This window comes from Gopherus evgoodei, chromosome 1 (assembly GCF_007399415.2).
Source record: "Gopherus evgoodei ecotype Sinaloan lineage chromosome 1, rGopEvg1_v1.p, whole genome shotgun sequence".
NCBI lineage: Eukaryota > Metazoa > Chordata > Testudines > Testudinidae > Gopherus > Gopherus evgoodei.
In genome coordinates, this window is record NC_044322.1 from 184,884,465 (window position 1) to 184,908,079 (window position 23,615).

A 23,615-nucleotide genomic window follows, 5' to 3' on the forward strand; every position below is an offset into this window, starting at 1 on the left:
AAAGTATGGCAGATGAAATGGGATTGGAATATCTCCCCAAATCTACCAACATCACAGCTAACTTGAAACGGTAGGGTGATAGAATCTGTTATGTCATCATGGCATGTGTTGCTGTTAGAAGTGGCATGCGCATGTTTAAAAAAGCTAAGCATTTAATGATATTGTATTTGCTGTGCTCAGGCTCTTACAGCTCTTGTTAACTGTGCTTATATTTGAATGTCTGGGATTGGCATGTGATGCTTGCTCTGAGGAGGAGCTTCTGTATACAATTTTATTCAAGGAGTGGGAATCTATTCAATTTGTCCGTGTGCAAATGCAACAGTCTTTAATACTATGCTGACACTCAGGGACAATTGTCAAGAGCAACTTAAAAAATAAATGAAGAATGACTCCACTTCACATCCCAAAGGGCAGATCCTCAGCTAGGGTACATTTTTATAGTTTAAATAAATCATCATAGATCCATTGACTTCACATCAGCTGAAGACCTGCCCTTGCAAATTTCAGGTGTCCTCCCCAAAGTCTAGACTGCAAGTTAGTTTTTTATATATATTTGAATGGATCAGTGATCAATAGTCTGTTTTGAAAATATGCAGTATGAAATGTTCACTAAGATTAGAGTTGTAAATGCTGTTTATGGGACTAGCATATTTGAAGGCAGAATTGTGACTTTTAAGGAAGATTCGTCCGAGTTAAGAAACAATTTGAAAACTTCTCACATTCTTGAGCTGAGTGATCAACATTTAATCATCACATTTCAGGTGTAGGGAAACAGACAGTGGTTTAGTATAGCCTAACCAGGCAGTCATCCCCTAGCTCTGCTGCTCACTCTCCACACTTAAATGCCTGGAGACACCATAGACCAGAGTTCCACAATACACTTGAGGGTGCACACTGTGTAGGTTCTCTGAATCCTGTCCCATCCATAGGAGAACTGCAGATGAGGCCCTCGTGGCCACAGAGAAGAGGACAAACACTTTTCCAGTGGATGTGAATTTCCTGTCATTGGCCAGCTCTAAAATTTTCACCAAGATCAGTCGTTGCACGAGGAAGATCTGAAAGCAGCTCCTTGCATCCACATATAGATATAAAAGCAAGAGAAATGCAATCTGATACATTCCAAGAGGAATGAAGATATATTGACAGTACAGTAGTACTAGGATTTTAATCAAATAATTAAATATAGGTCCAGGAGCTACTCAATTTGTTTACCTTTATTCTAAATATGTTGTTTTTCCACATGTTTCCTCTCTCAGAACCTCAATCTAACATCAGATTCAATTAGATTTAAATAGTCCTAAAGCCTGTTTCTCTCTCTTATCCTTTTTAAAACAGGATGTTTCTGTTCCAACTCATGCCTGCTCAGAGATGCAGCATCTGGAAGGAACTTTTTCCCTATTTCCTTCTTGCATAATAGTTTATGAACCTTTACAAGTCCTTTTTCTTCTATAGTAAAGGAAACAGGTCACAGATAAACCTTTAAATAATCTCTCTCTTAAAAAAAAACCAAATAAGCTCCTGCCCCGCTCACCAAGAAGTAGCAAGTAATAGGATTTTAATCATGAAGCTATTTACCTTTACCTCTAAATAGACAGTTTCATACACTGAACTTTTGAGAGAGGGACCACTCAACTATGCATTTATTAAAAAAAAAGGCCAACAAATATAAGTTTAAGCAAAATGTGTCACTAATTTACTTCCAATTTCCATAAGTAATGAAATGTAACCATGCAATGATCAAATCAAGGTTACAATTGAAACTCAACAAAAATCAATGGCTCAGTTTACCAAGTGAGTATTTGATTCCACATATAAGGTTAACAAGAACTACTTCAATACTTTATAGGAAAGTTAAGGACCTAAGGGTCTGCTAAAGACAGAAACTAACACTTGCCTTCATTTTAAGGAAGTAGAACTCTGAGAAGGGTCTCTTCGTGGCTTCTTACATTGGTGTTCCACTAAAGTGCCTCTGAATATATAAATTGTTATACTATTTATTAATATGGGAAGAGTAATAAGCAAACTACAGCATCTGTCTTCCTGACCATTTTACACAAATGCAGAAACGTTTATTAAAACAGGCACTTACTAGCTTTGGAATAACAGGCTTTTAACCCAAACTAATCTTACGCTAATGAAATAGTGACTTTCACTTTTTAGTATTTACTTTAGGAAACTGTTATGCTCGCACACACACACACACACACACACACACACACACACACACACACACACACTATATCCCTGAAGTATATACAAAAGTGCTCACGTTTTCTTCTTCTTAGACCTAAGTTGTAAATGTAAAGAAGGGTTACCTAGCTACATCACTCAAGGGTGTGAAATATTCAACCCCCCTGAGAAATAGTTAAGCTGAACTAAGCTCCAGTGTAGATACCACTACATCTATAGAAGCGTGCTTCTATCAACCAGCTACAGCCTCTTGGGATGGATTTACCACAGCAATGGGAAAACAACAAAACACCTTTCAATCACTGTAGCAAGCATCTACACTACAGTAGTGGCACTGCAACTACACAGTTGCTGCTCCAGCACTTGTAGTATATTCATACCCTTAGAGTCTCTGCCTCATCTAATCGGCTTTAGTTAATAACTAGTTGTTGCAAATAACCTGAGCTCATTTTACATGTGGGAAGGTGGTCATTTCTCTCTTAATTGTAGCTTCAGGCTTGTCATTCTTTCACTTCTTTGGATGGTTGGGGCCAGGAAAGGAAGTAATATACAACTTCAGGTATTATTGTTGATGCGAGAGAGAGAGTCAGTTCAACCCTTTTTTTCTGCATGGTTAGAGTCTTTTTTTAGGGTTCAGAATCCCCTTGTGCCACCTTGGGGACCAGAGATTCCAGCATGTTGGCCATAGCTCATCATGGGCCAGTAATTTAATATCTCGACCAGAGGTTATTGCAGAAGATTCCAGTCTGAGGTGGTCATTTTTTGAAAACATGTTGGTGACAGCAATAGATGTCCTTTTTGTAAACAGGACATGCAAGATGCCCATGTAATGGAGGAGTTGGTAACAAATTTCCACTTAGGCCTGACATAAGTACCTAATTGTTTAAGTACAGCGAATAGTAGTTAGCATTATACATTTGCTTATTTCCTAGAGTGTAGGGCATGCGAGAGGCCTTACACAAATAACCTTTTGCTTGCATACCAAAAAAACATTACTAAGAAATGCTTGAAGCAGCTAACAAACACTTGGCCAACCAAAGTCATTCAGGCCTAAACTCAACTGTGGTCTAGGTTTCTTGAGTATTTCCGCCCTGTCCAAGGTATATTAAAATACGTGTAAAAACAGCGTTTAAAATTGTTGAGAGTTTTCTGGTCCTACTGCAGCTCTAAAGAGGTGGCTCTTTAGGGAAGAATGCCATCTGGGCCTAGCAGCAGGTCAGTCCTTTAAAATGCCAGCCTAAAGCAAGATGGAGTGAGTTGTGCATCTCTGCCTTAGGGAGAAGTCCTCTGTTTTTTTTATTCTTATGTTGATAAGATTATGGATTCTAAGCAATAAAGTGCAACTTTCCATGAGATTAAAACCATAAAATACACTAATTTCTCCATTTATATGCCACAAACATAATATCCCCCTACAGCAATTTTGCAGAAATCACATATTAGGTTGTAGAGGGCATAACCTGAATATGGAGTTGCCTGTCAATTTAAAGTAATCTGGGACAGCAAGCAGTGGTTAATGGTCATCCTTATTATCTCTATTTTTAAATTCTACAAGTACAAATGATGAGAATGTTGGGCGAGAGGCACTACTAGGATGAGAGGCACTACTATACTGGGGGAGAGGCATAATGTAGATCTTGCCATTGGTATGTAAAGATCCTGCAAATCGACTGTTCATGCTCCCTTTCTATTCATGATCTAGGAATTCATGGAGTTTCCACTATTTAAGGAAAAAAAAAAGCTTCTAGGATCCAAATTGGGGAAAAACTTATTTGAGAACACTTTTCCTTCGGTGTTTTTGGAAAAAATTAATTGGTAGTGCTCTGTAATGACATGAGACACACAAGATGAGTGAGGTAATATCTTTTATTGAGCTAACTAAAATAAGTTGGTCCAATAAATGATATTATCTCACTGCTTTGTCTCTAATATTATGGGATTGAAATAGCTACAATGATACTGTACACTGTACTAGCATAGTAACACTAGCTTTTCCCAAAAAGAAAACAACGTTAAAGTTTCAGTGTGGTAGCCATGTTAGTCTGCATCAGCAAAAACAACAAAGAGTCCTTGTGGAACCTTAGAGACTATCAAATTGATTTGGGGATAAGTTTTCATGGGCTAAAACCCACTTCAGATGTTAAAGTAGGCTGAGATGACTTGCATCTTCAGCAATAGTTTTTTTACTGGTGCTGAAATCTAGCAAAGCTTAGTAGCACTGAAGCCTCTCAAACACCAAATGCACTTTGCATATGCTCAGCTAGTTTAGTGCCCCAACTCCAATATTTTGGAGCCTACAGCAGGCACTGCAATGTGTTCTGCTGAGACTATGACACCAGATAAGTAACACAATTTGAAAAGACTTTTAGACTTCAGGCTTGTGGGGAAATAAGTCAAAATTCCTACTTGTTCTTCACCATGCTGGTGGAAATATTAAGGTTCAGAGCACATAGAATCATAAGACTGAAAGGGATCTCGAGGTCATCTAGTCCAGTCCTCTGCACTCATGGCAGGGACTAAGCATTACCTAGGCCATTCCTGACAGTGTTTGTCTAACCTGCTCTTAAAATCTCAAATGATGGAGATTTTACAACCTCCCTAGGCAATTTATCCCAGTGCTTAACCACTCTGATAGTTAGGAAAATTTTCCTAGTGTCCAACCTAAACTGCCCTTACTGCAATTTAAGCCACTGCTTCATGTTCTATCCTCAGAGGTTAAGGAAAAACAATTTTTCCTCCCTCCTCCTTGTAACATTTTATGTCCCCTCTCAGTCTTCTCTTCTCTAGACTAAAGAAACCCAATTTTTTCAATCTTCCTTCATAGGTCACGTTTTCTAGACCTTTCATCATTTTTGTTGTTCTTCTCTGGACCCTCTTCAATTTGTCCACATTTTTTCTGAAATGTGACACCCGGAACTAGACACAATACTCCAGTTGAGGACTAATCAGCGCAGAGTAGAGCGGAATTATTACTTCCTGTGTCTTGCGTACAACACTCTTGCTAATAATCCCAGAATGATGTTCGCTTTTTTTGCAACAGTGCTACGCCATTGACTCATATTTAGCTTGTGGTCCACTATGACCCCAGATCCCTTTCCTCAGTACTCCTTCCTAGGCAGTCATTTCCCATTTTGTATATGTGCAACTGAGTGTTCCTTCCTAAATGGAGTACTTTGCATTTGTCCTTATTGAATTTCATTCTATTTACTTCAGACCATTTCTCCAGTTTGTCCAAATCATTTTGAATTTTAATCCTATCCTCCAAAGAACTTGCAAGCTTCCACTTCCAGCTTGGTATCATCCGCAAAACTTTATATAAGTGTACTCCTCTGCCATTTTCTAAATCATTGATGAAGATAATGAACAGAACCTAAAACTGGGACGTAGGCACCTAAGTCTGGGGTACAGGCACCTACGTACCTTTTTGAATGCAGGCCTAAGTGCAAACACATCTTAAAATTTTATTCAAAGTTAAGAGTAAAGTGATGACAACACTGCAATTTTTTTACATATATTTAGAAACTATAAGATAGTGTCTAGAGCCCAGGGACAACTATTATTAGATGATGATGAGAAGGAAGAGATGAGCTAGTTTTGAAGGGTAGTGGAGACTTGGTTTCCTAAAATATAGAAACTTTTGGGAGGCAGGCTGGACATCTGATAATATGGTTCTATATAAAAATCTATCTAACTCCAGTTTCTTTCAGTCTTGAGTATTGAATTCACTAGCATGTTGCTTCTCATCTTCACTGTAGTAAACATGAAACTACAGATCAATACTGCAAATGACATGATTACCATTTAAAGATTACTGAACAGGAAGAGAGTTTATCTGACTCAACATGCCTAAAATTGAAGGACATAACAAGAAACAAGTCATCAGATTGGCATAAGTAATGAAAACAGATACTTCTAAATAAATGTAAAGATTGGCAAGAGTTGCTAGTAGCAAGACAGGAAAAATTTTATTTTTCTCCCAGAATGCAGAAGATTGAGCTCCTTGCGTCTGGCCCTGTAAGGCATGTTTCCAATCCTTTAATCCGTCTCATGGCTCTTCTTCAAACCCACTCCAATTTATGACAATCCCTTTTTGAGCTCCTTGAGGCTACCAAGTCAATCTATTTAGCTTAATAAAGACAAGCTTAAAGGGTGGACACACCTTACAATCTAAGTGCCTACATGGGGAACAAACATTTAATAATGGGCTTTTCAATATTGCAAAGAAAGGTACAACATGACTCAGTGGCTGAAAGTTGAAGCTAGACAAATTCAGATTGGAAGTAAGGTAATTAAAAAAAACCCACAAGGTAATTAAACCACTGGAAAATTACAGGTTGTGCTGGATTCTTCATCACTAAATTTAAAATCAAGATAGGATTTTTTTTCTAAACTGTATGCTCTAGGACAGTGGTTCTCAAACTTGTTTCGCCATTTCTGCAGGGAAAGCCCCTGGCGGGCGGGGCTGATTTGTGTACCTGCCGTATCCGCAGGTTTGGCCGATCGTGGCTCCCACTGGCCACGGTTCACTGCTCCAGGCCAAAGGGAGCTGCTGGAAGTTCTATGGCCTGTGTTATACAGCTGGTCAGACAAGATTACTACAATGGTACCATCTGGTCTTAGAATCTACAAATTACTGCAGATGGCAGAATCTAGCCCTATATTATCTCAAGTCACTTTAAAAGGTCTCTTTCAAGGACTGAAACAAACATATAATACTCTATCATTTAATCTAGTGCTAAAGTATTTCACCTCATACCCACTGAACACATGCTTATCCTTGTTAATATAGTCTTAAGAACAAAATCCTCTTGCTAACAGCCTGTCCTAACGTTCTTCACGTGCATTCTATTTCTCTATATTGTATGAAAAGATTAAAAGGAGACAAAAATAAATAAGCTCAATAGTGTGATGAGCACAACTACTTGGTCATATAGCAAATAAAAGTGAGAGGGATTCCTTTTCCATAAGAGGATCACTTTCCATTTAGCATCAGATCTTTTCTTTTTGGTTGCAATGCTACTTTGTTCTCTCCATTACCCCTCTGTAGCCTGTTTGGTTACACATGCTTACTGCCCTCCAGATTTTGATGTCATCAATAAATCTAATCATAGTTAAAACTAACACCATAAGAACATAAAAACGGCCATTACCGGGTCAGACCAAAGGTTCATCTAGTCCAGTATCTATCTACCGACAGTGGCCAATGCCAGGTGCCCCAGAGGGAGTGAACTTAACAAGCAATGATCAAGTGATCTCTCTCCAAAGAACAATTCCTGGTAAAGGAAGTCCTTTAAGCAACTGCAGACAAAGTTAATTAGATATTTTAATAGACACTTGACAGGATAAACTTTGAAAAACACTAAGAGAGAGTTCATCAGCTGGTGTAAATTGATCTAAATCCATTAAGGCAAATGGAACTGTGTTGAGCTACATCTGCTGAGGATCTGACCTGAAGAGTCACAGACCAGGAGTAGGAAGTATCACTGCTTGATAGCTGACAGAACCAGTCAGCAGCATTATCTAGAAGTGCTTCACAAACTTTGGTTTAAGAACTCTGAAAATTACAGAATATGCTTTGAGCCAATATTATTCTGTTTTCTTACACTTCATCATGTGTTGCACTATTATGCTTATGATTATCAAGAAAGTACATAGTATTTAGTTAAAATAATTACAAGTTCTCTGCTACTACTGTTTCATATTTTCTTATACTTATGTAGCACACTGCATGTAGGTCTCTCTGAGCAGTTGATAGAAAAATGAAAGCAGGTAGAAGAGGCAACAAAAAGAGGCAAAGAAAAAAAATGTACTAACATTAGATTTAAACCCAGCTTGAGACAGCAACTGAAGTGTCAGGGGAATTACTTCAATGAATGCACAAAGGGTATTAAGATAGTACAGAATATACATGGAACAATATCAGTAAATATTTCTGAGCTTCAAGAAAGGTTACTGCTCAGACAATCCTACAGGAAAAGTATAGAAGCAAGAACATGCAAGGTTCTATATGCACGGTAGGGATGGGTTCTTGGCTCTGGTGATCATTCTGACTTCTGCCCAGTCTGCATGTGTTGGGGTGGGGGATGGCAGACATGGTCCTGAACTAAAACCCTAGATTGAAACCACAACCGCCCTAACCCAGGCAAAGTTTTCATTTGGATCCAAACTCCACAACTCAGACCCAACTCTGATAAGAAACCCGAATACATGTTTCATCCTCCATAGACTACAACCAAAAATTACCCCTGGATAGTGGTATGAAAGATTTACAGGCTGATTAATAGGAATCTCAAGAGAGATCAGAATCAACCAAAATACCAAGGTTATGACCCTTAGGAGCACAGAATAAATAAGAAAGAAAACAACCAAGAAAGAAGGCCAAAATACAACAAAATTAAATTAAATTCTGACTGAAACCACCCAATAATAGCCCAGATTTATCTAAACTGAACTAACAAAATTTACTGTTGAAATCATTTAGTCTTGCATAGAGCAATGAAAGTCATGCAGCCAGGGCTGGCTCTACTGTTTTCGCCGCCCCAAGCAGCGTGCCAAATTGCCGCTATGGACTGCGGGGGGGGGGGAAGTCCGTGTGCCATTAGGGCGGCATGTGCACGACTCTACTTTCCCCTTTCTGACCTGCTCCTGCCACCCGCGGGCCCTCACTCTCCCAGGCCGGCTGGGGCGCTTAGTGGTGCAACGTGAGGATCCCAGTGCACGCCACTGACCTGCCAGGACCAAGCTAGAGCTCCCCATGACAAACTCTTGGAAACCCCCGACCCCACCCACTCAGTGCCGTTGCAACTTGTCCGACCGGCGTGCCGGCCGTGGGGGGAAATAATCCAGCTTCAGGAAGGGCCGGCCTGGAATGGGGCAGCCCCCCAGGGGAACTACGTGGGGGTAACACATGTCCTCTACCCCTCCCCCCTGTCAGGCCCAGGCTGCCCAAAGGGATGCCTCTCCCTCCAGCCACGCCTGGGCTGGGCTGACCCGTTACTCTGCGAGGCTGCCGTGGATCAGCCATAGCTGGCCAGCCACCCACAGGCTCTGTCCGAGTTACATGGGACCCTGGCACTCTCCCGACTGAGCTGCAACCCAGCGCTGGTGCATGTGGGGTGTCCGCGCTCCTATCTCTACAGGCCCTGCTCGGCTCGCTGGGGATGGCTCAGCAGGAGCCGGCTCTGAACCTGACCCCAGACCCCACCGGAATGGACGCTTGCAACTAGCTATGGCAGGGGTATTGTGCTAGGCTCTGCAGCCTCCACTGTTGGCCACCAGGGCTGGCTCTACTGTTTTTGCCCCCAAGAAGCGCGCCGAATTGCCACCGCAGATGGCGGGAGCAGTCAGTGTGCATTTAGGGCGGCAGGTGCGTTTCCGCAGTGGCGGCAATTCGACAGCAGCTTCTGTCTTCCACCGGAAGACAGAAGCTGCACCGCCGTGGACAGCTGAATACAGAAACTGCCGCCGAATTGCCACCGCCATGGAAACCTGCTTTCAGGGGCGGCTCTAGCCATTTTGCCACCCCAAGCACGGTGGCACACTGCTGGGAGTGCTCTGCCGCTCGCCGGTCCCGCGGCTCCCGTGGACCTCCCACAGGCGTGCCTGTGGATGCTCCACTGGAGCCGCGGGACCAGCGGACCCTCCACAGGCACACCTGCAGGAGGTCCACTGGAGCCGCCTGCCGCCCTCCAGGCAACCAGCAGAGTGCCCCCCGCGGCATGCCGCCCCAAACAGGCGTTTGGCGCGCTGGGGCCTGGAGCCAGCCCTGCCTGCGTGCCACCCTAACGGCACACCGACTGCCCCCACCATCGAGCAGCAATTCCACGTGCTGCTTGGGGACAAAAACACAGGGACTGCCGCCCCTTGTAGATTGCCGCCCCAAGCACCTGCTTGGGATGCTGGTGCCTGGAGCCAGCTCTGTATGCAGCCCTGCACAAGCTCTCACAGGGCTAGCAGAGAACAAGATGCAATCTTTTCCCTTCACTGGAACCTCCTTGTGGAGAATGAGTGGTACTGGAAGGCTAAGCAGCAGAACTGTGCTTTAATATATAATGCTTTGCAGACACTAGTTTACTGAATCATGTATTATACCCTCTTCAAGGCACACAGAGGTTAACGCTTTTTTTTTTAAGTGTCTGCTGATTGGAGTTCCTCAATTTTTGAGTGCCCAAGTTGAAACACCTCCTCATCTCTGACTTTCAACAGTATTGAGCAGCTGCAGCTTCCATTCGCTTCCAGTGGAGTTGTGGACTTTTAGCACCTGAGAGAGTCAGGCACTAAGCATATCAACTTGGGGACCTACATACAGAAACCATTACACAGAATTAGTAGATGCTTCAAAAGTTACATGTCAGGGACTTCTCCAGTCAGTGGTAAAAGCTAGAAAAGAAGCCAGGAATCCTGACACCTGAGCCTGTGCTCTGATCCCTAGACCACGTGCTAACCCTTAGCATTCATATCAGAAAGGTATGCCATATAAGAATATGTTTGAGAATATGGTCTCAAACATCCTCAGGGCAGGATGTTCTTGAAGAGCATGGCAAGAGGAAAGACAAACAGTGGAATTTTCAGGAGAGCTCAGCTTTGGCCTACCTTTACTCCCACTGAATCCAGCAGTTCAGCTCCTTGGACTTCAATGGAAAGTTAGGTGACCCTAAGCATCTAGTGACTATTAGCTGAAGTTTTATGGAATCAATTTAAAAATACCCACTGGTATAGTATTATATCATGATTGTTTCAAATACATCCACCTAACTATGTTATTTGCTGTCCGTTTGTTTTTAGCAACAATGAAGTAGATTACATATGATGATATCGAACAGCTATTAAGGATTACTAAAAGAATGGTAATCAATGGCCACCATGTCACGCAAACTATGTTAGAATAAAAACATACAATTATAGACTAAACGTTCTACAATGTGCACTGGATCATGCAGTTACACATTACATAATTTGCAGGTTCAATAAGGAAAAAGAGGAAGTAGAAGTTATTCAGGAATAAATGAAAAGTGTGTATTTTCATGATTAAAAAACTAGAATGACTTGATTTAACTGGGGGAAGAAAGGAGTCACAAAAGTTCTGCTATGTACAGACACAGCTAGAGCACTCCAATATGGAAATTGAAATACATCTTATTTCACTCCTTGTACAGTTAAGCTGCAATGGCATTTGTTGCAATGCATGACAAATACTGTAACATGCCATTTTATCTGAGATTTATCATGGGAAATGACTTGAAGTAATTTATTTAATTGGATTGCCATGATAGGCAATAACATTTGAACAGGAAAGCCGCTCTTCGAACTAATTCAAAATAAAGATTTTGAGACCTTAGAGCTGACATTTTTTTCCCTGTCGTGCCTTCCAGGAAGGAGTGAAAGAACCTTTCACAAGTTGTTTACTAAAGATGTAATTTGATATTTAATAGTGTGAAAGAATAAACTAAGAATTTAGTCTTTGGTTACAGGACCACATAAAAGCCAACCTAGTAGAGAACTCAATGCCACCTTTATGTCCCGAGACCCACTAGGAACCTATTATTATTATTTTTCTGCCATGTTTGACCATCTCTCAAATGATAACAAATTCCCTTGTTTTAAGCCATTAGGCAGCTGGACTTCTGGTTGTCAGGTGTATTTTCAGCATATATAAAGGAGAACACAGTATTGCCCTTAGATTCATTTTAAATATGGATGTCTATGGCTTCAATATGAAATAGAAGCCTTCTAAAGAGATTTGGCAAGCTTATTACAGTAAGTTCACTTAAAGTTAGTTCTAGCTTTAGAGATATTTCTACTTTCACCAATATTATCTCTAGGTAAAGTGGGGAATTCTTCTAGAACAAGCATTAACTCTAGAACCAAAATGAACTTTTCAAGTGCATATACTATAATCTATGGCTAATTTAAAAAAAAAAAAGAACAAAGAACTAAAGACCGTATGATTTCGTGACAATTCTTTAATTCCTGAAGTGGTCTGCTCCCATCTATGACATCTTTCATTTTCTTTGGTTATATGCTTAGTGCATTGCCTTTTCTTTATCTTTATCTTGTGGTAATTCTAGTACACAGTTAAAATAAATTTATATTGGGAGGGGAATAGGGAGAAGGATAGAGATTTAAGAGAGTAAGAAAATAAGATGGAGATTTTTTTTTAAGTTCAACTAAAATCTATAGAACAGTTTTCATATATCCCTAGCCCCAAAATGAGCTCATTTCTCCTCTCATAAGAAAAAAGGAGAGGTAAACCAAAAACCTGTATCCAATTTTGCCTACCATACTCAACATAATTAGCCTTTCTGAAGGGGGTGGGGGAAATCTAATTTAGAAACACAATGACGTTTTTATCCAGAGCCATCTGCTTGATTATATACCAGAGTAATAGATTGCAGGAACAGAAATATTTTTCAAATTCTCTCCCTTGTTCTTAGTCACCTAAAAAGGATAAAAGCGCAGTTATATTTCAGCTGGCATTAACTGTTCATATATTTTTTTCCTTCTCTATTATGAAAAAAAAGTCCTAGTGGAAATATTTTAGATCTGGTCAGAAATTTTCAAACAAAAATTGAAGTATTTTAATAAAATATGATTTTTTAAAGAAATGAGGGTTTTCTAATGACAGTTTTTCCTTTTCCCTGCCTAAAATTTAATGTTTTTCTCAATTAACTTTTAACATTTGGAAGTAGTAGTGAGAAAAGTTGATGGGGGGAGGGGAAAGGTAACCTGTTGGGGCTGGGGTGGCCTATCTAGTGGATGGAGCGGAACTTTGGTGATTTCAGTGACAGTTTGGAATAATGGGGAGCATAGAACCATGAGTCAGATACTGGGGTGAACATGAAGCCAGACTGAAGGGTAAGGAGCCAAGCCAAGGGTCAGCACTAGAGTCAGGATTGGGAGCAGGAAATGCAAATGCTGGAATGGACAGGGGTCAAGACTTGAACAGGGACTGGAAGCAGGAGCAGAGGAAGCCAACTGCTGGCATAGTTCCCCTTGAGCAGCTGCTGCGCTGCAAGATACAAGGAGCAGGCTACATGCTCTCCTGCCCAATCAGGAAGCACAGCCTTTTGGACAAGGCTCATTGTCCCCAGCTTAGCTTGCTGGGTTGCCTAGCGACCCAGGCTGGGAGCCAGCTGTGCTCCTGACAATCAGTTTCGGGAGAGTGAAATACTTGTGGTTTTGTTTCCTGCTTCAGAAGCAAAATGGAAGAAAAAATTTGGGGATAAAAGAGGAAGGGAAAGAAAAAGAAAGAAAGAAGAAAAATCCTGCGAATCTGAAGATTTTCATTACAAATTTTGACTTGTCATTCTGTGCCAAATCATTCAAAATGAAAATGTTCATTTATTTTTTTTTACCAGTTTGATTAGTTCTAATATTTTTATTTGTATATTTGATATTATTTATTGTTTGCATTGCAGTAATGCCTTCAGTCCAATCAGAGTTCTGGTTCCACTTTGGTCAGCACTGTATACCTCTATAATAAAAATGTTCCCTGCCTCAAAAAACTCGACAGTTAAACACATGACATAACTTGTTCTTCTGTCTCTCTGTCTGTCTATCAAACAGTGAGATAGCTAGGATAAGTAATAATAAATAGCATTCCCCCCCCTTTCCTTCCCTACTTTCTCTCACTTCCCTTACCACATTCCCCAACCCCAGTGGGGAGTAAGGCAGGGAAGGGAAATAAAACACAAAATAATGAAATTTTTTTTTCTGATGGAATTTTTATCTTTTTAAAATCAAAACCATATTGATAAAACAAATGTTCACTTCTGTCTGTTACAGCTATCCCCCTACTCCATTTTGTTTCTTACAGCTGTCCCCATACTCCATTTTGTTTTTGTTCTCCTCCTGTGGCCGCCCCTCCCTGGCTGTTAAATTGTTTACCAAGAGCCATTGCCCTTCTCAAAGGGATGGCCACTTGTGCTGCATGCTAAGTGGGACCACTGCCCTGTTCAAAGGGTTAGTCCTATTATCACCTTGTTGAACCTGGGCTTGGTGTAGGGCAGGCAATGTCCAGAGCTGCAAGACCTATTGTATTTTAAAGATCCTGGGCATGAGTCATAGGCCTCATGTGCTTTTGAGTCACCTATCGCACAGGACTCTGCCCAGGCATGTCTCTGTGCTCACCTGCAGTTTTTCCCTGTGCCTCCTCCCCTGTGACAGAGGGAACCTATCAGGATCACTGGCGGGAAACTGCCTAAGTTTGCCTTTGAAAACAGAATTTTTGAAACAAACATCAGAAAGGTTCCTGCATTGCTGCCTGGTCTGATCAGCCAGGGGTTTTGGGGGATCCTTTCTCCGCTCTTGTTTTATTTTTGAGCGTATCCCTGGTTTTTAAAACCCCTTCCCCACGAAGAATGAATTGCTGCCTGAGAGATCTCCTGATTATCAAGACCGTACCGAGCCCTCCTTGCTTCTTCTGATGTTGCTGCTGCTTCTGCCTTTGCTGCTACCTTGGGGACTGGAAAGAATCCCTCTGTGAAACCTTCCCTACTTTTATTTTATTATTTTAGCTGCTGGCTCTGTTTCCCTAGCACACAGACTCAAGCTAAACCTTGGTCTGTGTCTTAAAACCTCTCAAACTCTGTGGTGCTTTGCTGCTAAAAATAAGCTTGTGCAGCTGCTAAGCTCTGCTCCCTGCTTTCAGCTGTATCCACTGCTGCAGCCACCATCCCTTGGCTTTCTTGGGGGCTGCCTTGGGAGCTGTATCCTGGGCACATACCACTCTGCCCTCTGTAACTTCCCCATAGCATAAGGTGCACCGTAGGTTTTGCTTTTTAGTTTAATAAGTCATAGTTTGCTAAGATGGTAGATCTTGTAAGTTTCACCTGCCTTGTTATAGTTTGCAGTTTTGTTGCTCTGTATAGTTGCTTGTTATAGTTTGCTTAGAATTGTGATATTTGTTGTTTTCTTTAGTCGTTGATTAAGATAGATTTAAAAAAGCCATTGCCTGGTTGTATTCTGTACCTGTTTTATTACTTTGTATAAGCTGCTTGTAATTTATATAAGTTTGATTAAGTTAGAGAATAGATAAGGTTTTTACTGCTTGAATTCATCTTCCCGCTGTCCCAATCTCTCCCTGAACTTTCCCGTGTCTGTTTTTCCCCTGCTCCAATCTCCCCCCCTGTGTACTTCTCCGTGTCTCCCTGTTGTAACCCCTTGCTGCTCCCGTGTAACTTCCCAAACCTTTTGCCGCTTCTTTCCTTTTTTTGGGGGGGTGTCTCTCTAGCCCTTCTTTACACCTCTCTGCTGCCTCTCCCTGTATCCCCTGTGTTCGTGCCCCCGCTCCTCCGCTGCCCCTCCCCTACCGAAGATCACCATCACACTGCTCCGCTTGTCTTCACCCCGCTGCTCCGCAACTTCCCTGAAGTGCTCTCCGCTGCTGCAACCTGCTTCTTCCCTCAGCCGTCTCCCCCATTCTCCACGTGCCTTCCCATTGCTTACACGTTCAGTGCCCTCCCCTCTTGCTGCTCCCAGACTCCCCATAAGTGCACTCCAGCTGCTCTTGTCTCCCGTACCTCCAGCCCGCAGGCTCCTGAAGACTGCTGTTCTGGGCTTCAGAGTCTCTCGCTGCTTGCAGCTGCACTCTCCTCTGGTCAGATACCACTAATCACTCACTCCCCTCCCCCTCCTGTTTCTTGACCCAGCTTTTAGGTACACTCTTGCTATCACAGCCTCACAAATTAAGTCAGTAATTTTCTACATTGCATAATTTCACTTATCACCCATATTGTATTAGTGCATTGTGACTCACATTTTACTTGTGGTTATAACACCCCATTAGTTGCCTCCATTTCTCTAATATACTTTGAATACCATTTTTATATAGAAGCTACCATTTTATTTTACATTTTCTTTTGGGTACATTTTGCATTCCACACTGTATCTAGAGTTGTTCCTATATAAAGTTAAGTTGCTTATTGACTGTACTGTATCCCATTGTGCTGAACCCCACTTACTGTACCCCACTGTTAAAACTCCCTACACTGTTCAATAAGAAGAACCCCCCCATCATTGTCTATTGTAAACACCTTATACACCTCATCCCATCGCATTTCATTGTTAAATTCCCACCACTTCCTTTTCCCTTTAATAAAGAAATTAATTGGCACCCCACCTGTGTGGTAATTGCTCCCCAAGATCCCATATATCTGCAGGCAGGGACAACTTCAAGACTTTCAAGCAGTTCTATGGACTGTATCCAGGTTCTCCAAGGTTTCCAGCTAATTCTTTTTTAATTCAGTTAAACACATACCTGTTTCCAAACACTTACAAGATTAGCAATCCACATGTATATTATTTAATTTGCACTGATAAATTTTCATTATATGGATCAACTAATGATCTCATCTCTCCAGAAGTAGCTTGCACGTTCTCCAATTCTATTTTAAGTGCCTTGTTTAAGAAATAGTGGAGTACTGGCTCAGTGTGACTGTCCAAAATTAAATAAAACAAAATCTGAACAAAAGGAAAATATTTGTGACAACATTGGGAAAAGTATGCTAGGTTTGTTCAGTTTCATATTAATGTTCCTTGGAATACAAAGTAATGTACTTCTATGTTGCTGTAGATGTTTTTATGGATTGGTTGCAAAAGTAACTAGCTAGAAAACATTCTGCTCCTCCAATCCTATCTGATAACAGCAGGGAAATGTGTTTTTTATATTGCTCCCAATTTGCTACTGTTTCAGCTTTTCCAACCTATGATGATAGTATTGTGCTATGATGTACTGGCTGCTGCCTATTTGCTGCTACTACTACTCAAAGATTTAGAGAACTTAGATGGTTAGGTCACCGTCTGTTTCAATGAATGTGTGGGTTGGAGAAATGCATGCCAGGAGCATAACTGAAGAACTAGTGATGAACTGCCTATAACTCCCATGAAAGTTTTCCTGTTTGCCTGTGATAAACCCGTGCCTTAGGGTTGCAAGTGCTTGAAGAGGGGAAGGGCAAGACACCGGGGAATCTGTTTGTTTTCCCATTTATATAAAAATGCTTTATTATAACTATTACCAAGGAAGAAGGCAATATCACTGGGCAAGACAGCTTATACTGTGTGCAATCTGTTGTGTTTATACTTTATTCCTGAAAAGAACACTGTGTACACTATGCTGTGTGTAATTTGAAATGAGGGGAACAAATGAACACTTCACTGGGTGCTGTCATGGGTATGCTCCATACAGGGCATTGTATGTATATAATGCATCACACAAGGTACTAATCTTCCTTTGTGAGTGATGGAGCATATATTTGGATTGTATGGGACTTCATCCCCCCAGGACAACAACATGTAAATTGCTATGATAAATAAACTGACCTACAAAATACTTCCAGACTCTTGGAATAGCTATAACATCATCACTGAAATTCTACACATTAGATTTGCAAGAACTGCTGTGAGATACCAGAATCCTTAGTAATGAATTCTGGTGATTCTGACAACAAACAGACCCAATCCAATCCTTCCTCCAAATGCTTAGCTGAATAGTTTGTTGAAATATTAACAAGGGTTAGTCAGTGAAGTCTGGAAAGAGCACTTGTACGGGAAAAAAAAAAAAAAGGCCACGTGCTTATTTACATACAAAAATGGTTCCCAAAGCCTCAGTGACCAAACACCATCTGTTTTATTCCTTTGGGGGGGGGGGAAGGTTGTTCTCAACTGGATCTCTTGAAACCAAACCTTTGAGGTTGCATAAATGTATGTAAAACAAGTCCCTTATTGTACACCGAAAAAGTTTGAGATCTGGCACTGACGCAGGGCAATTGCATGTTCTGAAGATATTCTGATTCACTAACCAGCCACCCCAGTGCCAAACCCAGCTGAGCCAGTTGGTTACGCAGTTAATAAATAAGAGGCCTGCAACCCAGAGATCCAGACAAGGAGGGAATCAAAAGCACAGCTTTATCTGTAACCATTAGTAATCACTTTCATGCTCTAAATGTTCATTAACATTCTACCAAATACATTCGCTGACAAGCAAGTTTCATGAAACAAATCTTAGTGAACGTTGCAAAATTTTCACAAAGACTGAATTTCAGATTTGTGATTACGAACATCACCACTGGAAACCAGATACTAGAGAGATGCTTGTGCAGTCAGGGAACCGCAACATACTATGGGACCTGTGTTGCCATTTAAAATAAGCTCAGAGTGAATTACAAATACTGGCTATATAAAACATTACATATTTCAGCCTATGGGCTGCTCTATGCTCACAAACATTTGTCAAATCATTTTGACTAAACAAATCCATACATGACAGCAGTCAAAGTAATTCCCAGAAAGGAAAAAACAAACAAACAAAATGAAATAAAAAAACCCAGCATAGCTCTACATTCATCTAATGCATTATTCATCATGCATTAAACACTCAACTCTAGTGAGAACTTATTATATTCTTGGTGTTAGTATAATAGACAACATGATAGATTATAATGTGACAATTTGAAAGACCATCCCAGTGCTTGGGGGAAATGAGGACTTTAGCAGTTCACTCACTGGGTAAATAAGATAGACAACTAAAGTGGTTTCAAGAAGTGCTGACCAGTTGTTTGTTCACCATGGGTGCAATATGGCCAGCAGACTGGTTGTTAGGACACATGGCTGGAATGTGGGAGCCTGGGTTCAAGTCTCTGTGCTAAATGAAGGATCTGAATGTGGGTGTCCTGTCTCCTAGGTAAATGCACTAACCAACAGGCTATTCAGGGTACAGCATGTCTGCTCCCTTTGCACCCACCCGCCTCTACCCTCAAAATCCTGGACCTTTGACAAAGCATTTAATCAAAACCCAAAAAACTAACATTCCCTGTGAAAATTAGTTTCGACAAATTGTAATTGAATTTTCCAGTGAAAAGCAAGTTCATCAAAATATTGCTAACCAGCACTACTGTTCTTCTAAAAAGGCACTGCTCTGCTTGTTGTCAGTGTCTGATTCAAATACAGAAAGATGGCTTACAAAAGTAGTGAGCCTTCCTCCTAAAACAAGGAAGAGGGTTGTCAGAGGAGCACATTGGTGATGAGGGGAAGAAAGGATAGGGGATCAGTGTAAGAGCAGCTTAGTGCTGTGGGGGTGCAGATCCAGAGAACTAGTTCTGGATGGGCTGGGAGGAGGGAGCTCAGCTGTAAGAAGGAAAGCGCAGGAGCATTGAAAAGAATTGACTGCCCTCTCAGTTGTCCGAGGCAAAAACATGTTCTACCTTGGTTTCAGATACTTTGCTGTGTGCACATAGATTTAACATAACTGATTAATTATGCTACTGTTTTAAAAAGAGGCAAGGGAAGCAATTCCTATGAATTAGGGACAGTTTGGTGACTAAAGATGGGTTCAGAATATTGCCCTGGAATTCACAACAATCACAAAAAATACAGAGCAGTCATCAACTCTATTTGAGACCCAATGAAATCACTATATAGCCAGTCAGAAAAAAAGTTGTCAACAATACGTCTCAGCAAAAAATAGAAAATTTTTGTGTTTTTCCCCCTTTCCACATTTTCAAGGTATGCAGTTACATAGGGGCATATATTATATATTTTGTAATCACTGAAAGAGTGGATGAAGATTCCATGTAATGCCTTAGCTGAAAACCACTAATAAAATTCAGCCTTCCCAAGATTGCGATTAAAAAAGAATCTGTTTCCAAGAAACATGGTACTCCGAGCTCACCTTTTACAGCCTGATCCATCAGCCATTGATGTCAAGGAATGACTCCCATTGACTTCAATGGACACTGGTCATTAAAGACAGAAAAGAGCCTGGCATTAACATTACCAAGGTGGTATAAGAGGAAAGTTTTTTTTCTTCTTGATAACCATGTGTTTCCTTTAGCTTTGGGTTGGGAAAAACAGTTTTATTAAGTGATTCACTTACTAGTAAGTCCCTCCTTTTAAATTTGTTTCACAGTGAGTGCATAGGTTTGGATTGCTGATTTACCACCACTATAAGCATTTGCCAAGTACAACCACTAGATTATTTGACTTTTATTGTGTTCTTTTAGTGCTACACTGATAAGCAATTGAACCCAGTGAAGCTGTCAGAGGAAAGAAAGTCTTAAGGCATACATTTTCTGTTTAGTGAATTGTAAAATACACAAAAATTAAAAAGACATCACAGAATATTAAAAATATATTCTGTACACTGGAAAGTAAGAAAAAACACAACATCTTATAATATCAATACAGTTTTTGGAGGGGAAAAATCATTGTTAATACTAGGTTGGGGGAATAAAAATGAGGCAATGAAACTCTTAAATAACTAATAAAGCTGTTACAAGAATAAATCTCAGATGTGCTCTGGGACCACATTTTACAGTTTTCCATTGTATTGTAGTTCTATGTTAACAATACTTTTGATAGGCCATCCCTTAGACAAATCATAAAATATATGCAATTTAACAAGCAAAGTACAACAGAATAGCTGGCAAAAAAATGCTAAAACCCAATTAGAAACAACATCTTTCAAAGCAGAGATGGGAGAGGAGGAAAAGCAGAATAAGAAAACAAAAAACTCTTCCAACACAAATCCTTGAAATCTTCTGATCTGTAATAGTTTCCAGAAAGTACAAGCAGTGACATTCACTGTAGAGATTTACTGTGACATTACTTTTTTTTTATGAAACTGAAGCTTGAAAAAAATAAAATTTGAATTCTAGGTACAGCAAGTCTCCATTAAGGATAGAATTTCATGTATTATAAGTAGCCATAGCTTTAAGCTCCTCTGACCCTTTTTGATTTGAAGTTTCTTTTGCTATCATCTAGTATATCATCTGGGCTGGAAAATGTTCTCACGTAGGAGGTAGGCAGAATGCTGATGATGTAATTCATGATTATGTAGAAGGAGGTTATAATTGCTGACTTTTAAAAATAGCACCAGCTAATTCCTTCATGACCTCTTACAGCCAGTGGAAACTGCTGAAGAAGATGTAGAGCTTTATGTCTTCACTGTGTTCATAGTTAGGATAATTAGGAAGCGTGGGGACCTGAATCCTCAGGAGGGTTATTTTAATTTTATAATGCTCTATTTATACTGCAAGTTTTAATGCAGCTAATCATTTCTTCAATCAGCTACTAAAGGGTTGCCATACGAAGAGTGGAAAAATAAAGAAAAGCACAGTGAAGCAGAAGGCACAAACCCTTTGGAGATAGTGAGACTTAAGATGTGTCTACATTGGCCATTAGTCAGCACGAGAGGGGCATAAATTTTCACATGCCCTATCTGGCCCAGGTCGATCCTTCTGGTGTGCACTAAAAGTTCCCATGTGTATAGAAGCAGTCCTGTTTCAAACAGTGCTATACTGACATGCACTGGAGAACTTTTAGTGCATCCTAGAAAGGTCTGCCTGCATCACATGTTAGGGCACATTAAAATTTATGCCCCTATAGTGCAAAACTTACACACCATGTAGATAAGCCTTAAATCTTTTGCTACTATGGCCAGGGCAAAGGGTTTTAGTACGTTATGTTTGGAATTCCAGACTTTTGGTACCAAAACATTAATAAACTACTACGCAATTGTTTTCAAGATATTTAACGCTATCTATAATCCATATAAGAAAAAAAAAACTACTGTGCAAAGAAAAAGAAAAGGTTGACATGGGTGAAAGTGTAATTGCAGGAAGAAGTAAAAGTGAGCCCTTGACTTTTGTCAAGCTAGGATATGACCCTATCTCTTTATAGAAGTGCTTTCTGATGTGGCTGCTCTTCAATTATTGCAGTTCATGCCACAGTATGTGTGTTTCTTAGTGCAGTTGTCAGTTACGGATGAACAGAAAAGACCAGCAGGAATTTGAGGGTTACTCAGACATTATAGGTATGTTTAGATTGGAGCAAAAACACTGGTCAAATTCATCCTTCATATAACTTCATTGGAGTAAACATAGATATAGTAGATCAGAGTTTGGCCCATTTTCTGTTTGGTTTTTTTTAAACTTCTGCTTCCTGCTTTCTAGGAATGCATTTTCTTAAGAGTATATTTTCAGTTGCTGCCTGTCAAGATACTATATGAGGCTACTTCAGATTTATGAGACTCTCTGTCATGCAACATTGGTAATAGGAGATTACTAATACTTCCCAAGAAGAAATTTGAAATTATGGATAGAGTAAATACAATGCTGCCATTTGAAAAGTGTGATACTATGGTTCTGCAAAGTAGCACTCAAGGTCCCATGAATCCTTGCAAACCCAAGTACGATGATTTAATGCTTTTGATTTGATACCATTACAGCCAAGACTACAGCATTTATATTATTCTGAGAAACAAGAACAAAATCATCATCTGGTGTAGTTCCATAGAAGTCACTGGAGTTTTCCAATATATGCCACTTAATGATCTGGCCTTTTATACCTATCCACTAGCCATGGAGAGTACAGCGTGGTCCCTGTAGCATATTTACAATTCAGGCAACAAAAAGTGCTTGAAGTATTGCAGCAGCATCTAAACAGCAGGCTATTTTTGCTTATTACTGATCCTGCTCTTGGCAGTTTCTGATATAGATGATCCAGTGGGCAGAGGGAAGCACTATTATATTGGATAATTCATGCACAATAATCATTTTTACATTTGATCTGATATATCAGATAGAGTGACCACTTAAAGTGACATTAGATGAGAATCAGTGTCACTGATGGCTAACAAAAGAAAACCAAAAAGATTCTGTGACAGAATGCACATTTGTTATGGTGATGACTGGATGTTTGTGTGCATGATGGGATTTTCTAGCAAGGTTCTTAAAAAAGCCCTAAGGGTCAACTATATCTGGGCAGCCCAGTTTTCAAATGTGGACACCAAATAGGACCAACTAATGCTACATTGATGTCCTTGCAGATGAATTAGGCTTAGCTGCAGCATGCCAATCCAGCAATGTAAAGCAGCTGTGAAGTTGGCTTAATTAGCTAGATGAAGCAGGTTTATGACTATTTTGTATCCCCCATACAGCACAAAGCTGTCAAAGTATACCAGTGAACCTGGCCGCAAGTTTTAGTGGGAGATTTTCAATGTCACTAATGGCAGTTAGGAACACAAAACCGTCATTTATGGTGTATGCTAAGTACTGAATGCAAAGTGGAGATTTTCAAAGGCATAAATGGCAGCTACCCAATTCCCATTGAAAGTTAATGAAAGTTAGGTTCAAAACTGCTATTTCTACCTGTGTAAGTCTCCCCTTCATTCAATACTTAGGTGCACATAGGCATTGACTGTACATGTTAAGTGCCTGTCTGAGGAGTCAGATGAGTGATATGGTTTATTCACCCATGTTTGAAAATTGTCCTCTTTCCAGAAATTTTTTTTAACCTTCTCCATGGATATGAAGTTACCTAAAGTCATATAAAACTTTCATTTAATTTCCACTTACTTTGCGTGCATATGGCACATTGCAGTAGAAGGAAAAAATGCTGACTTAGAAAACCCTTTTACTTCTGTTGATCAT